The sequence below is a fragment of the Saccopteryx bilineata genome, chromosome 2, assembly GCF_036850765.1.
Source record: "Saccopteryx bilineata isolate mSacBil1 chromosome 2, mSacBil1_pri_phased_curated, whole genome shotgun sequence".
Classification (NCBI taxonomy): domain Eukaryota; kingdom Metazoa; phylum Chordata; class Mammalia; order Chiroptera; family Emballonuridae; genus Saccopteryx; species Saccopteryx bilineata.
Genome location: NC_089491.1, coordinates 96,558,611 through 96,575,569, shown reverse-complemented (window position 1 = coordinate 96,575,569; position 16,959 = coordinate 96,558,611). Strand labels below are relative to the sequence as shown.

At 35.9% G+C, this 16,959-nt stretch overlaps 1 protein-coding gene and 1 pseudogene across 2 annotated transcripts in view; both read right to left on the bottom strand.

Moving 5' to 3' along the window:
• The window catches only part of FANCC (FA complementation group C), a 302,788-nt gene that overhangs the window by 215,147 nt on the left and 70,682 nt on the right, over positions 1-16,959 (bottom strand). The gene's annotated exons all lie outside the window — the stretch shown is intronic.
• Positions 11,910-12,019, bottom strand: LOC136327812 (U4 spliceosomal RNA; annotated as a pseudogene).

Genomic DNA, 16,959 nt, shown 5'->3' with positions numbered 1-16,959 from the left:
AAGTCATATTTTTATTCATTTAAAAAACACTTCCCAATTACTAGTTCTGAGAGATATTTAACGGGACTCCACAATCAAAGGATTCAGGATTCAAATGAAATTTCTAACTGTATGTTATAATTTCTCTGAAGTAATCTTAATGCACTGTAACTTGTTAAAGATTCTGAAAGTCCAACACTCACACAATCATTCAATTTATTAAGTGCCTACTGTGTGCAAAGGTACTTTGACAGAAATTAGTGATAAAATGTCAACCCTCAGCACAGTCTCTTGCCTCAAGGAGTCTTAGTTTAGAATGTTTTTTAAATTGCAAGTTGTGACATCAATTACATGGATAACAATCAAATATTATTTTTTAATAAAGTGAGATAGAATGGAAAATATATATTATAGTATATTGCACATAGAAATACATAGTATGTGCTGTTTAGTAAAACTTTGGTAAGAAATAATATATAGTTTGTACTAAATAGGATATAAAATATATTTCCCTGTTGTGGAATGTAGTTAAAAACTTTTAGAAAACCCCAATTTCTGGGAGGGGAGGGGCATAAAGAAAACCAAATAAAAGGTGACAGAGGGCAATTTGACTTTGGGTGATGGATATACAACATAATCAAATGCCAAAATGATCTGGAGATGTTTTCTCTGAATCTATGTGCTCTAGTTGATCAATGTCACCCTGTTAAAATTAATAGTCTAAACGAAATTTATAAAAAGAAAAAAGAAAACCATGCTCTAGGAGAAGAAATACATTACACAAGAAATGAGAATAAAATATAAAGAGTTTTATAAAAGGATAAGTTAAGGATACTAGGGAAGCATCAAAGAGCATTAGCAAAACTCTTTCAAGCATAAATACATGATCACTTCTATCTAAGATTGGATTTCCAGCATGTCAGTGTGGCGGCTCAACTGATCTGCTATCTGCTCCCCAGTGAAACTCATGAAAATTAAAACAATAATCATTTAAAGTTTCTGAAAATATTCCCAAGGGTAGAGAGCAAATTTAAAAATATATATTCATAAAAATGTGGTAAGAAAAAAGAGAGTCTGGGGTATCTAAACCACTACCACTTCCCATCTTCTTCCTCTCAACTCAGCAAGACTCCACTGTAGCAGTTAGTGGAGTTTAACAGCTGGGTGTGGTCAGAGAAAGAGTTGAAGAGAGCCCTACTAGTATCACTATCATTCCCAGGGGCAATAGGCATATCTAAAACTGTGGAAAAGCAACATCAGAAGCTTAACACTGTGAGAGGGGAAAGAGATCAGCCACTCTAAAGAAACAAGCAAATAACATAATAAGCCCCAGAAGGAAGGTAATGGTAGAAAAGACAACCAGTGTCCAGAGTTACTACATTCTATTATCTAAAATGTCCAGTTTTCAACAACAACAAAAAATTAGGAGGTATGCAAACAAACATGAAACTATGACTCAAACATCAGGAAAAAAAGTGGGTAACAGAACTCCTGTGAGAGCAATGAAATATTGGATTTCTCATAAAAAGATTTCAAAGTAACCATTATAAACATGTTCTCAGAACTAAGGAAAGCTATGATTAAAGAAGTGAAGAAAATAATGATGACAATGTTTCATCCATAAACAGACAAGTTATAAAAAAGAAACAAATGGAAATTAGGAAGCGGGGAAAGTAAAATAACCGGTAGGTAGGGAACTCTCCAGAGTGGTTCAATAGTAGACATGAACTGACAGAAGAAAGAATAAGCAAACTTTAAGATAGATAGAATTCAAGCCAAAGACCAGAGATGAAAAAAAAAAAAGAAAGAAAAATGATAATAGCCTTAGAGAAATGTGGAGTACCACTGAGTGTACCAACATATTCAGAATGGAAGTACCAGAAAGAGAAGATAGAAAGGAACATACAAAAAAAAAATGTAGAAAAAAAGTTTAAACGTTCCCAATTTTATTGAAAATATTCAAGCCCTGGCTGGTTGGCTCATTGGTAGAGCATTAACCTGGTATATGGATGTCCCAGGTTCAATCACCCGTCAGGGCACAGAGGAGACACAACTATCTGCTCCTCTACCCTGCCTCTCTCTCTCTCTTTCTCTCTCTCTCTCTTCCCTTGCCGCAGCCATGGCTCAATTAGTTCAAGTGCATCAGCCCCAGGTGCTAGGATGGCTACATGGAGCCTCTGCCTCAGGTACTAAAAAAGCTCAATTGTGAGCATGGCCCCAGATGGGCAGATCATTGGCCCCAGATGGGGATGGCTGGGTGGATCCCAGGCAGGGCGCATGTGGGGAGTCTGTCTCTCTATCTCCCCTCCTCTCACTTGGAAAAGAAAAAAAAAATAAAAGAAAATATCCAAGAAGATCAGCAAATTGCAAGGAGGATTTTTAAAAAAGATATGCACAAATAGGAACATTGTAATAAAAAATACTTCAAATCAAGTACAAGAAGAAAATCTTGAAAGTAGCAAGAGGACAATAACCCATTATTTACAAGGGAACCCTGGTATGATTAACAGCTGGCTTCTCAGCAAAACAACAGAGGCTGGAAGAGAGTGGCAGAACATACACAAAGTGCTCAGAGTAAAATAATGTCAACCAAAAATATCATATCTAGCAAAGCTATCTTTAAAAAAATGAACACAAAATAAAGACTTTCTCAGATAAACAAAAACTGAGAGAATTTGTTTCTTCGAAGATCCACCTTACAAGAAATACTAAAGTAAGTTCTTCAGGCTGAAAGCAAGTAACCATAAAGGTAAGTCAAATCCACACAATAAAACAAAGAACACCAGTAAAGGTAACCATGTAAGTATAAATGGCATAAATGCACATTTCTTCTTATAACTAACATTAAAATCAATTGTATAGGCCCTGGCCGGTTGGCTCAGTGGTAGAGCGTTGGCCTGGCGTGCAGAAGTCCCGGGTTCGATTCCCGGCCAGGGCACACAGGAGAAGCGTCCACCTGCTTCTCCACCCCTCCCCCTCTCCTTCCTCTCTGTCTCTCTCTTCTCCTCCTGCAGCCGAGGCTCCATTGGAGCAAAGATGGCCCGGGCGCTGGAGATGGCTCCTTGGCCTCTGCCCCAGGCGCTAGAGTGGCTCTGGTCGCAACAGAGCGACACCCCGGAGGGGCAGAGCATGGCCCCCTGGTGGGCAGAGCGTCGCCCCCTGGTGGACGTGCCGGGTGGATCTCGGTCAGGCGCATGCGGGAGTCTGTCTGACTGTCTCTCCCCGTTTTCAGCTTCAGAAAAATACAAAAAAAAAAAAATAATAAATCAATTGTATAAAATGTTATATATATATAATGAATTGTTGGGCCTATAACATACAGAAATGTAAGATACATGTGAGGTATTTGCCAATACCAGTGCAAATGAGGTGTGTGGAAGCAAAGCTCTATTGGGTTAAGTATATAATTACATATGATAAAGTAATATCTATGACAACATACTGTTGGGTTTATAACATTAAAAGACACATATATGTAACAATCATGCTACAAAAGGATATGGGGATAGGAGAGAATAGAGCTAGATAGAATTAAACATATAGCTAAATAAGTTTTTATGTACCACTGAAATTAAGCTAGTATAAACCTGAATCTGAGACTGATAAATTGTATATGATAATCCCTAGAGCAATCACCAAAAAAAAAAAAAAAAAAAAAAATACTCATAGTGAAAACCTCATTAAAGAATACACGATGGTACATTAGAAAATATTTACTTAAAAGAACAATAAGAGAAACAGAAACAAAAAAGACAATATACATATAGAAAATAAAGTAAAATGGCAGGTATAAATCCAATTATATCAGTAATAATATCACTGAATGTGAGTGGAATGAACCAATCCAACCAAAATAGAGATGATCAGTTTCTATTTAAAAATATAATCTGTTATACGCTATCTACAGGAGACTTTAGATTCAAAGATACAAACAGCTTGAAACTAAAAAAATGGGAAAAGCTATATCATGCAAACATACAAGAGATGACGTCAGAGTAATGGCGGGGTAGGAAGCGATACCGATAAATCTCCCCCAAAACTCAACAAGATCTTCAACCAGAAACAGAAAAACCTATACTTGGAGCTTCCAGATGCTTCGCAATACACCCAAAGGTATGATTGAGTGAAAAATTGGCTAAATATATAACCAAACCCCGAAGGAAAAAGGGAGTAAGAAATGCTCCGCCTTCCTCACTAACCTAAACAGGGCAGCTTTCTCTGGTAACTGTGAATATAGAAACTGAGGCGGGCAAAGGGGGTGAATAGATCCAGGCCGCCGCGGCACAAACGGCCGAACCAGGCTGTGGCACACAGATCCAAGCCGAGGAAAATCTGATCCTGTGGCAACCCGGGCAATACAAGCTAACACTCGCGCCAAACCCAAACAAAGAAAGACAAGCGGAGCGGCCATTTTACCCGGTCTCCTGGTCGGTGCGCAGTTAGTGGGCGAGAATTTCTTCCTAGGCCCCGAGAGTGGGTGCCCGTGTTGCCCCACGGAGAGGCAGGGTCAGAGGCCTTTCTGTGGGCCGAAGACAGAGTCTCTGGGCAGCCCCAGCGCCCTGGGAAAGCCACGCACGGGAGGGAGTGAGAACTACTTCCAACGGTGGAGATTTTCCGTGCTGGTGAGGGTTTCACTCAGAGGGAACCGCGGCCGGCCTCATATCCTGGTGTGCGCGCGCAGATAAGGAGTGAGCGATTCCTCCGAGTGCCTCCGCAGTGCGCGCCCGTGTTATCGCAGAGAGGGGCAGAGTCAGGGGCCTTTGTGTGGGCCAAAGCGGAATCTCGAGCCGCCCCAGCGCCTTGCAAAAGGCGCACACGGGGACGGAGCGAGACTCAATTCCAAGGCTGCAACTTTTCCCTGCGGTTGGGGGTTTCACTCAGAGCGTGAGACTGCTGGCTGGATATCCTGGTCGCAGACAGTGAGTGAGAGTTTCCTCCAAGCGCCCCCCAGAAGTGGGCGCCCGCTTGTGTTACCGGACAGAGTGGCAGAGCCAGTGGTCTTTGAGTGGGCGGAAAGCCCGCCTGATTATGCTAGCAGCTCTGACTGACTGAGCCTTACCCAGAGCCCTGTTCTGAGTGGAAATAGAGTGGGGAGTTGCCAGCTCTTTGAGCCTCTTACTATCCAGGCAGAGGCAGCAGCAACCCCATAGCTGGATTATCAGGCTACTAATTGAGGAAGGAAAGACTAGGAGAAAGGCTCCAGGAACACGTACTCTCTCACTGTCGGAGCCTATAAATGCTAATGAGCCTCGACTCCCACGAGACTAAAACACAATACATGACATTGCCATAGAGACTTATCAACTGCAAGCCTCTACCTGAGCGTGCCAAAGGGGCAGAACCCGGGGTACAGAGTCACCGACCAGGAAGAGGGAGAGAAAAGAAAAAGCAAGAAGATAACCTCTCAAAATCAAGAATAATCTGCAGACTTTATAACCTATCCCATTTTATTATATTTGTTCGTTTGTTTCTCTTATCTTCATTCTTGATACTTTTTTTTCTTCCTCCAATTTGGCCGATTAACTCTCTACTGGTCTTACTCTCTCCTCTCCTTGAACTACACTACCCATAAGTGTTACATCTCCCATTATCTTTTCTCTTCTCTTCCTTTCTCTCTATAAGGGTTGCACTCCAAAACCCTTAACTCTCTCTCTCTCTCCTTTCTTTTTTCTTCTTTTAGTGGTTCCCTCTATTTTTTCTCTCTCTCTCTTTCTTTTCTCCCTCTATATTAGTTTCTTCCTTTCTCCTTTACATCTCCTCTCATTCAAACCTCAATAACAAACAAATTATCTTATCTGGGACTCAAACCTATGTTTGTGGCATTTTGGGGGGTTTTTACTTCACCTTTTTAACTCACTAGCAGTGCTCCCATCCCTGGCTCTCCATATTATCTAGTTCTTGTTCCACTAAATACAATAGTAAGTTTTTAATTTGTCCCCCCATTTTTCCATTTTCCTCTTATTCCTCTCATCATAACTCTTAGACAACCAACACCTAAAAGCAAATCATTTTATTCTTGACCCAAATTTTTTCCTTATTTGCTTTTTGTGGGTCCATACGCTCTTTTTTTTTCTTTTTTCTTTTTTTTTTTCCTTTATTTATTTATTTATTTATTTATTTTCTTTTTTGCCCCTTTATTACTTTTCCCCAATTCAGGCCCTCCATCACAGGCATTGTTTGTTATAACTCACAGTCCACCACAAGATTTTCTCAAGAAAGAGGGGAGAGGAGAGGAGAGGAAAAAAGGAGGGGGGGAATAATTTCCTTTTTTAAAAAATTTTTATTTTATTTTATTTTTCTTTATTTCATTATTAATTTTTTTTAAAAAAAACAACTCTTTTCGATTTTTTATTTTTTTTATTTTTTTTAACTTTTTATTCTTTATTAAATCTCATTAATACTATCAACAAAACCACCCTCAGATGCCATTAAGGAAGAGAAAATCGAATATCATGGATACAAAAGAAAGAGAGGTAACACAGCTAGATGAGGAAAAATCTATGGAGAAAAAATTTAATATATTGGAAACCTTGGAGCTAAATGACAGTGAATTCAAGATAGAAATCCTAAAAATCCTCCGAGATATACAAGAAAACACAGAAAGGCAATATAGGGAGCTCAGAAAACAACTCCATGAACACAAAGAATATATGTCCAAGGAAATTGAAACTATAAAAACAAATCAAACAGAGATGAAAAACTCAATTCACGAGCTGAAAAACGAAGTAACAAGCTTAGCTAATAGAACAGGTCAGATAGAAGAGAGGATTAGTGAAATAGAAGACAAGCAACTTGAGGCACAACAGAGAGAAGAAGAAAGAGACGCAAAAATTAAAAAAAATGAGATAGCCCTACAAGAATTATCTGACTCCATCAAAAAGAATAACATAAGAATAATAGGTATATCAGAGGGAGAAGAGAGAGAAAATGGAATGGAGAACATACTCAAACAAATAATAGATGAGAACTTCCCAAGCCTGTGGAAAGAACTAAAGCCTCAAGTTCAAGAAGCAAACAGAACTCCAAGTTTTCTTAACCCCAACAAACCTACTCCAAGGCATATCATAATGAAATTGACACAAACCAACAGCAAAGAAAAAATTCTCAAGGCAGCCAGGGAAAAGAAGAATACAACATATAAAGGAAGGCCCATTAGATTATCATCAGATTTCTCAGCAGAAACTCTACAAGCTAGAAGAGAGTGGACCCCAATATTTAAAGTCCTGAAAGAGAGGAACTTTCAGCCATGAATACTATACCCATCAAAGCTATCCTTCAAATACGAAGGAGAAATAAAAACATTCACAGATACAGAAAAGATGAGGGAATTTATCATCAGAAAACCCCCACTCCAGGAATTACTAAAGGGGGTGCTCCAATCAGATACAAAGAACAAAAAAAAAAACAGAGCCACAAGTAAAAGCTCCAAGAAGAACACAATAAAACCAAATTTAAACTGTGACAACAACAAAAAGAAAGAGGGGGAGAAGATGGAGATTAACAGTAGCAAAGGACGATGGAGTGCAAAAGTACTCACAAAATAGTTCGCTACAATGAACAGGGTAGGGACCCTTTTCATTACTCAAAGGTAACCACCATTGAAAAAACCACCACAGAAGCACATGAGATAAAAAAGATAGCAACAGAGGAAAGATGTATGGAATACAACCAAATAAAAAACAAAAGATAGAAAAACGAAAGAGAAGGATCAAACAAGACACAAAAATAACAGAAAGCAAGATATAAAATGGCAATAGGGAACTCACAAGTATCAATAATTACACTAAATGTAAACGGATTAAACTCACCAATTAAAAGGCACAGAGTAGCAGAATGGATTAAAAAAGAAAATCCAACTGTATGCTGCCTACAGGAAACTCATCTAAGTAACAAGGATAAAAACAAATTCAAAGTGAAAGGCTGGAAAATAATACTCCAAGCAAATAACATCCAAAAAAAAGCAGGTGTAGCAATACTCATATCGGATAATGCTGACTACAAGACAAGAAAAGTACTCAGAGACAAAAATGGCCATTTCATAATGGCTAAGGGGACACTGAATCAAGAAGACATAACAATTCTTAATATATATGCACCAAACCAAGGAGCACCAAAATATATAAGACAGCTACTTATTGATCTTAAAACAAAAACTGACAAAAATACAATCATACTTGGAGACCTCAATACACCGCTGACGGCTCTAGATCGGTCATCCAAACAGAAAATCAACAAAGACATAGTGGCCTTAAACAAAACACTAGAGCACCTGGATATGATAGACATCTACAGGACATTTCATCCCAAAGTGACTGAGTATACATTTTTCTACAGTGTACATGGATCATTCTCAAGAATTGACCATATGTTGGGCCACAAAAACAACATCAGCAAACTCAGAAAGATTGAAGTTGTACCAAGCATATTTTCTGATCATAAAGCCTTGACACTAGAATTCAACTGCAAAAAAGAGGAAAAAAATCCCACAAAAATGTGGAAACTAAACAACATACTTTTAAAAAATGAATGGGTCAAAGAAGAAATAAGTGCAGAGATCAAAAGATATATACAGACTAATGAAAATGACAATACGACATATCAGAATCTATGGGATGCAGCAAAAGCAGTGATAAGAGGGAAGTTCATATCGCTTCAGGCATATATGAACAAACAAGAGAGAGCCCAAGTGAACCACTTAACTTCCCACCTTAAGGAACTAGAAAAAGAAGAACAAAGACAACCCAAAACCAGCCGAAGAAAGGAGATAATAAAAATCAGAGCAGAAATAAATGAAATAGAGAACAGAAAAACTATAGAAAAAATTAATAGAACAAGGATCTGGTTCTTTGAAAAGATCAACAAAATTGACAAACCCTTGGCAAGACTTACCAAGGAAAAAGGAGAAAGAACTCATATAAACAAAATCCAAAATGAAAGAGGAGAAATCACCACGGACACCGTAGATATACAAAGAATTATTGTAGAATACTATGAAAAACTTTATGCCACTAAATTCAACAACCTAGAAGAAATGGATAAATTCCTAGAACAATACAACCTTCCTAGACTGAGTCAAGAAGAAGCAGAAAGCCTAAACAGACCTATCAGTAGAGAAGAAATAGAAAAAACCATTAAAAACCTCCCCAAAAATAAAAGTCCAGGCCCTGACGGCTATACCAGCGAATTTTATCAAACATTCAAAGAAGACTTGGTTCCTATTCTACTCAAAGTCTTCCAAAAAATTGAAGAAGAAGCAATACTTCCAAACACATTTTATGAGGCCAACATAACCCTCATCCCAAAACCAGGCAAGGATGGCACAAAAAAAGAAAACTACAGAACAATATCTCTAATGAATACAGATGCTAAAATACTAAACAAAATACTAGCAAATCGAATACAACAACATATTAAAAAAATAATACATCATGATCAAGTGGGATTCATCCCAGAATCTCAAGGATGGTTCAACATACGTAAAACGGTTAATGTAATACACCATATCAACAAAACAAAGAACAAAAACCACATGATCTTATCAATAGACGCAGAAAAGGCTTTCGATAAAATACAACACAATTTTATGTTTAAGACTCTCAACAAAATGGGTATAGAAGGAAAATATCTCAACATGATAAAGGCCATATATGATAAACCATCAGCTAACATCATATTAAATGGCACTAAACTGAAGGCTTTCCCCCTTAAATCAGGAATAAGACAGGGTTGTCCACTCTCTCCATTCTTATTTAATGTGGTACTAGAGGTTCTCGCCACAGCAATCAGACAAGACAAAGAAATAAAAGGCATTCATATCGGAAAAGAAGAAGTAAAGGTATCACTTTTTGCAGATGATATGATCCTATACATCGAAAACCCCAAAGAATCCACAAAAAGACTACTAGAAACAATAAGCCAATACAGTAAGGTCGCAGGATACAAAATTAACATACAGAAGTCAATAGCCTTTCTATATGCCAACAATGAAACAACTGAGAAGGAACTCAAAAGAATAATCCCCTTCACGATTGCAACAAAAAAAAAAAAATACTTAGGAATAAACATAACAAAGAATGTAAAGGACTTATATAATGAAAACTATAAACCATTGTTAAGGGAAATCGAAAAAGATATAATGAGATGGAAGAATATACCTTGTTCTTGGCTAGGAAGAATAAATATAATCAAGATGGCTATATTACCCAAAGCAATATACAAATTTAATGCAATTCCCATCAAACTTCCAATGACGTTTTTTAAAGAAATAGAGCAAAAAATCATCAGATTTATATGGAACTATAAAAAACCCCGAATAGCCAAAGCAATCCTAAAGAAAAAGAATGAAGCTGGGGGCATAACAATACCTGACTTCAAACTCTATTATAGGGCCACGACAATCAAAACAGCATGGTATTGGCAGAAAAATAGACACTCAGACCAATGGAACAGAATAGAAAGTCCAGAAATAAAACCACATATATATAGTCAAATAATTTTTGATAAAGGGGCCAACAACACACAATGGAGAAAAGAAAGCCTCTTCAATAAATGGTGCTGGGAAAACTGGAAAGCCACATGCAAAAGAATGAAACTGGACTACAGTCTCTCCCCCTGTACAAAAATTAACTCAAAATGGATCAAAGATCTAAACATAAGACCTGAAACAATTAAGTACATAGAAGAAGACATAGGTACTCAACTCATGGACCTGGATTTTAAAGAGCATTTTATGAATTTGACTCCAATGGCAAGAGAAGTGAAGGCAAAAATTAATGAATGGGACTACATCAGACTAAGAAGTTTTTGCTCAGCAAGAGAAACTGATAACAAAATAAACAGAAAGCCAACTAAATGGGAAATGATATTTTCAAACAACAGCTCAGATAAGGGCCTAATATCCAAAATATACAAAGAACTCATAAAACTCAACAACAAACAAACAAACAATCCAATAAAAAAATGGGAAGAGGATATGAATAGACACTTCTCCCAGGAAGAAATACAAATGGCCAACAGATATATGAAAAGATGCTCATCTTCTTTAGCTATTAGAGAAATGCAAATCAAAACGGCAATGAGATACCACCTCACACCTGTTCGATTAGCTGTTATTAGCAAGTCAGGTAATAGCAAATGTTGGAGAGGCTGTGGAGAAAAAGGAACCCTCATCCACTGTTGGTGGGAATGTAAAGTAGTACAACCATTATGGAAGAAAGTATGGTGGTTCCTCAAAAAACTGAAAATAGAACTACCTTATGACCCAGCAATCCCTCTACTGGGTATATATCCCAAAAACTCAGAAATATTGATACGTAAAGACACATGCAGCCCCATGTTTATTGCAGCATTGTTCACAGTGGCCAGGACATGGAAACAACCAAAAAGCCCATCAATAGATGACTGGATAAAGAAGATGTGGCACATATACACTATGGAATACTACTCAGCCATAAGAAATGATGACATCGGAACATTTACAGCAAAATGGTGGGATCTTGATAACATGATACGAAGCGAAATAAGTAAATCAGAAAAAACCAGGAACTGTATTATTCCATACGTAGGTGGGACATAATACTGAAACTAAGAGACATTGATAAGAGTGTGGTGGTTACGGGGGGGGGAGGGGGGAATGGGAGAGGGATAGGGGGTGGGGAGGGGCACAAAGAAAACAAGATAGAAGGTGACAGAGGACAATCTGACTTTGGGTGGTGGGTATGCAACATAATTGAACGACAAGATAACCTGGACTTGTTATCTTTGAATATATGTATCCTGATTTATTGATGTCACCCCATTAAAAAAATAAAATTATAAAAAAAAAACAAAAACAAAAACATACAAAAACAAGAAAGTCCCAGAAAAAATAAGATTTTAAAAGAAAAAATGTTACTAGATAAACAGGGCTACTTTGTAATGAAAAAGGGTCAATCCATGAGGAAGATTAACAATTTTATTTTTATTTTCTTATTTTTTCAATTAGCAATAATCATGCCTCCAATAAACCTCATTGGCTATGATACTGGCACTATACAAAGCTCAGTTTTGAACATATATATATATGTTTAAGAAATATATATACCGAACAACAAAGCAGCAAATACATAAAGCAAAAAACAACAGAAATGAAGGGAGAAGTAGACACTTTAATGTCAACAGTTGAAGACTTCATACCCCATTTTCAATAACAAATAGAGTAACTTGACAGAAGATTAACAAGTAAAGAGAAGACTTAATACCATAAACCAACTAGACCTATCAGACATCAATAAGTATCTTCACTCAAGAACAAAATAGTCACTCTTTCACGGTTATGTGGGACAGTCTCCATTCTCCAGGAGAGACCACATGCTGGGCCATTATTTAAAAAGAATATTTAAATTGATATATACACATGGCGGAGCAATAGTAGGTTTACAGTTGTTTGTTTGGAAAATAATACAATAATTAAATAATAATACAATAATAAACTCTGATTTACTTACAACTTTAAACCTACTTTTCCACACCCTGTATATATACTGCTCACAAAAAATAGGGGATATTTCAAAATGAATATGAAGTGATAAAAAAAGAAGCATTTGATTTTTTTTATTAAACAAAAAAACATCAGAAAGGCAAACAACAAGTCAAAGAAAGTTGTTCAATTATGCATATGAGATGCAAAACCAACTTCTATTTCATTAGTGAAAATACACTATACAAAAGGCAGAAAGTACTGCAGTATCTGCACGTTCCCTGATCCACTAAGTTTTGTGAGCAGTGAATGGCTATCTATTTTTAAATGCACAGATAATATAAGGAATGTTCTTTGACCACAAAGGAATAAAATAGAAACTAGTAGTAGGAAAAATGGGGAGAAATTCACAAATATGTGGAAATTAAAGAATGTACTAATAAATAACCAATAGGTCAAAAAAATCAAAATGGAAATTTAAAAATGGTTGTATATGAATGAAAATAAAGACACAACAAACCAAAACATGGGATACCATTAGCATAGACCTTAGACTTAGAGGGAAATTTATAGTGGTAAATGCCTATATTAAGAAAAAGATACATCAATCACCTAATCTTCCAGCTTAAGACACTAAAAATAAATAAACTAAACCTAAAGCGAGCAGAAAAAAGTAAATAGTAAAACTAGAGAAAAAAATTGTAAGAATAGAGAATTTTAAAACAATAAAAAAGCCAACCAGTACAACCATTATGGAGGAAAGTATGGTGGTTCCTCAAAAAACTGCAAATAGAACTACCTTATGACCCAGCAATCCCTCTACTGGGTATATACCCCCAAACCTCAGAAACATTGATACGTGAAGACACATGTAGCCCCATGTTCATTGCAGCACTGTTCACAGTGGCCAAGACATGGAAACAACCAAAAAGCCCTTCAATAGAAGACTGGATAAAGAAGATGTGGCACATATACACTATGGAATACTACTCAGCCATAAGAAATGATGACATCAGATCATTTACAGCAAAATGGTGGGATCTTGATAACATTATAAGGAGTGAAATAAGTAAATCAGAAAAAAACAAGACCTACATGATTCCATACATTGGTGGAACATAAAAATGAGACTAAGAGACATGGACAAGAGTGTGGTGGTTACCAAGGGTGGGGGGGGAGGGAGGACATGGGAGGGAGGGAGGGAGAGAGTTAGGGGGAGGGGGAGGGGCACAGAGAACTAGATAGAGGGTGACGGAGGACAATCTGACTTTGGGCGAGGGGTTTGCAACATAATTTGATGACAAAATAACCTAGACATGTTTTCTTTGAATATATGTACCCTGATTTATTAATGTCATCCCATTACCATTAATAAAAATTTATTTAAAAAAAAAAAAAAGATTTCCAATAGCAGCTGGGGAAAAACTAAAGGGAAAAAAAAAAAAAAAGCCAACCAATCCAAAAGTTGGTTTTTTGAATATATTAACAAAATTAACAAAGTGTTAGATAAACTTACCAAGAAAAAAAGAGAAGACTCAAATTACTAGAACCAGAAATAAAGAAGGAAATATTACTATGAGCCTTATGGAAAGAAGAAACTAACTGAACAGAACTCTATCAAGAGATGAAATAAGTAATTAAAAAACTATCCACAAAGGAAAAGCATGTCCAGATACAAAACATTCCATGAACTCTACCAAATACTTTTAAAATAATTAATATCAATTCTTCATAAACTTTTTCAAAATATATAAGAGGAGGGAATACTTCCCAATTCATTTATAAGGCCAGTATTACCATAATACCAAAACAAAAAAAGACATCATAAGAAAACTACAGATTGTTATCTTTTAAGGATATGGACATAAAAATTGTCACCATAATATTAGCAAACCAAATCTAGCAACATAAGAAAATTATACACCATAACCAAACGGATTTATCCCAGAAATGCAATGTTGGTTTAACTTGTGAAAATCAATGAATATAATACATTACAACAACAGAATAAAAAACAAAAATCTCCTGATCATCACAATAGATGCAGAAAAACTATATGATGAAATCTAACATCATTTCATGATTAAAAAAAGAACATTCAGCAAACTAGAAATAGAACATGATAAAGGACACTGCAAAAAACAACAAACAAAAATACAAAACACAGCTGACATCACACTTAATGGTGAAAGACTGGAGGATCTGATCGAAGATCAGGGACAATTTAAGAATATTCATTCTCACCACTTCTACTCAACGCTCTACTGTTTTTTCTACAGAGGGAAAAAAACCACTAAAAAACTATAAAACATTGTTCAAAGACATTAAAACAAGACTTAAATAGTTGGGAAGATACCCCATGTTCTGGATCAAAAAACTAAACATTGTTAACATGGCAATACTCCACAACTGATCTACAGATTCAATGCAATCCCTATCAGACCCCAGCTGACTTCTTTGTAAAATTTAACAAGCTGATTCTTAAATTCATATGAAATTTCAATGGACCTACAGTAGATAAAACAATCCTGAAAAACTAGAAGCAAATGGGGGGATTCATACACCCTGATTTCAAAACTTACTCCATAGTAACAGTAATCACGGCAGTGTGATAATGGCTCATGGACAAACAGAGATAAAGTACTGAGAGTTCAAAAATAAACTCATTAATCTATAATCAACTGATTTTCAACAAGGACACCAAAACTATCCAATAGTGAAAAGAATAATCTTTTCAACAAATGGACTTGGAACATGAAGTACAAAGTTAAACACTTACCTCACATCATATACAAAAAAGAAAACTAACTCTAAATGGATCAAAGAGCTAAAGGTAAAGCTAAAATTATATTTAAAAAAATACTTAGAACAAAATATAAGGGAAAATTTTCTGAACTTTGTGTTTGGTGATGGTTTCTCAAATATAACACCTAAAGCAAAGCAACAAAAGAAAAATTAAACTGAATTTCATAAAATTTAAAAAACTTTTGTGCTTCAAAAGACACCATCAAAAAAGTGAAAAGACAACCTATAAAGTGTGAGAAAACATAGGGAAATCATATGTCTGATAAAGGACTTGTACCAAGAATAAATAAAGAACAACTTAATAATAAAAAGATAAGTAACCCAATTATAAAATGTATAAAAAAAGATAGACATTTCTCTATGAAAGATATACAAATAGCCATTAACCACATGAAAATATGCTTGACATCATTAATCATCAGAGAGACAGGAACCAAAAACACAATAAAATACTATATCATACTCAAAAGTCATGATTAGAAGAAAAAGTCAGAGAGTAACAAATATTGGCAAGGACATAGAGAAATCAAAAGTTATAATATGCTGACAGGAATGTGCTGAGGCTATTACACTGGAAAACACTGTAAGTTCTCAAAAGATGAAACATAACTACGTCACCTAGCAATTACACACCTTGATATACCAGTCATCCAATCTTGTAAGACACTGAAAAAAAAAAATTAAGGACAATACAAACAAGTGGAAGCACAGACCATGTTCATGGATAGAAAGAATTAAGATCATTAAAATGTCTGTACTACCCAAAGCAATTTATAGATTCAATGCAATTCCTATTAAAATACCAATGGCATACATCACAGATCTAGAACAAATATTCTAAAAATTTACATGAAACCAAAAAAAGAACCCGAATAGCCTCAGCAATCTTGAAAATGAAGAACAAAATGGAAGGTATCACACTTCCTGATATCAAGCTATACTACATGGCCACTGTAATCAAAACAGCTTGGTATGGGCATAAGAACAGGCATACAGATCAGTGGAATAGAACAGAGAACCCAGAAATAAAACCACACCTTTATGGTCAATTAATATTTGACAAAGGAGGCAAGAGTATACAATAAAAACAGTCTCTTTAATAAATGGTGTTGGGAAAATTGGACAAGTACATATAACAAAAGTAAAACTAGACCATCACACCATTCACAAAAACAAACTCAAAATAAATAAAAGACATAAATGTAAGTCATGAAACAATAAAAATCCTAGAAGAAAACATAGGCATTAGACCCTCAGACATCTCTTGAAGCAATATTTTTGCTAATATATCTCCTTAGGAAAGGAAAATCAAGGACAAAATAAACAAATGGGACTCTATCAAACTAAAAAGCTTTGAACAGCAAAAGACACCATTAACTAAATAAAAAGACAATACATTCTATGGGAAACATATTCACCAATAAATCTGATAAGGGGTTAATAACCAAAATTTATAAAGAACTTATAAAACTCAACATTACAAAGGTAAACAATCTAATTAAAAATGGGCAAATGACCTGAATACACACTTCTCCAATGAAGACATACTGATGGCCAATAGGCATATGAAAAAATGCTCAACATCACTAATCACCAGAAAAAAGCAAATTAAAACCACCATGAGGTATCATCTCACACCTGCTAGAATGGTTTTCATCAACAAATCAACAAACAAGTGCTAGAGGGTGTGGAGAAAAGAGAACCCTTCTGCACTACTG